We start from the raw sequence: 1,077 nt of genomic DNA on the forward strand, positions 1-1,077 counted from the left end.
GGTTACGGTGGAGAGGAGCATTTTTGTGGTGGATGTTTTATTCATTTTTGTTGTGTTTATAATCCTTCTTTCCTATCAAACAACCATTGTCCTTATCTCTGCTCCTCCTTTTCATTGCATGTTACTATTACCAGAGAACTGGCAATGTAAACGTAGCTAGGTCGCTGCTATTATTCTTTAGAAGAAACGCCCCAATTCTTTGATTCTCGAATGACCTATTTGTTGCAAGTGTCGTATAATTTACAATAATTTTTTTATGGAGTGGGGGCGGGGAGGTTTCCTTTGTTCTTCAAGAGGGTTTTGAGAGGAGTAAATCTAAAGTTCTCTCAATTTATTTTTTTTTGGGGGGGAGGGGGGGACATTGTGGTTTGTTGTCTTTAGCTGATTTTCCGTGTTTTCAAAAATTTGGGAAGGGGGTGTATTTTTGTAAGGAGATTTTTTTTTTTGGTCCCTTTTTATGGAGCAAAAAAAACCTGGGAGGTTGGTGAAAAAAGGGGGGGGGGTGCTTTAGTCTCCAAGAAGGTGGTGAGGGAGTAAATATGAAGAATAAGACCATGGTAGTAACTTGGTGAGTGTTCTCGTCAGCACTGTCAGTTGACCACCGCCCACTGTGTTCACTTCCAGCTCATAGCCCATCACTCGCCCTGACACTGTGAACTCTGCGCAGCTCGGAGCGGGAAAGTGGGGAGGAGTGGTTGGGTTTGTTTGTTTTTTGTTTGTTGGTTTGGTTTGGGGTTTTTTTTTTGGGGGGGGGATTGGTTTGGTTTTGTTGTTTATTCGCTTTGATTTTGTTTTTGGGATTTTTATTGTGTTTGCTTTGTGTTGTTTTGTTTTGTTTTTCGGGGGGGTGGTTTGTTTGTTTGTTTGTTTGTTTGTTTGTTGTTGTTGTTGGGGGGAGGGTTGGGGGGGGGTTAGATGTACAAGATAAGTTTGGGTATTTCAGGTGGTTGTTTTTCGGGTGGATTTTTTGGTGTGATTTTAAAGGGGAATGGGTGGTATTTTTTGGTGAGGATTTGTTCCCTTTTTTACAGGGCAAAAATGTGGGTGGTTGTGTGTGTGTGTTTGGGGGGGGGGGGG

This window comes from Aplysia californica, unplaced genomic scaffold, assembly GCF_000002075.1.
Source record: "Aplysia californica isolate F4 #8 unplaced genomic scaffold, AplCal3.0 scaffold00254, whole genome shotgun sequence".
NCBI classification, from domain to species: domain Eukaryota; kingdom Metazoa; phylum Mollusca; class Gastropoda; order Aplysiida; family Aplysiidae; genus Aplysia; species Aplysia californica.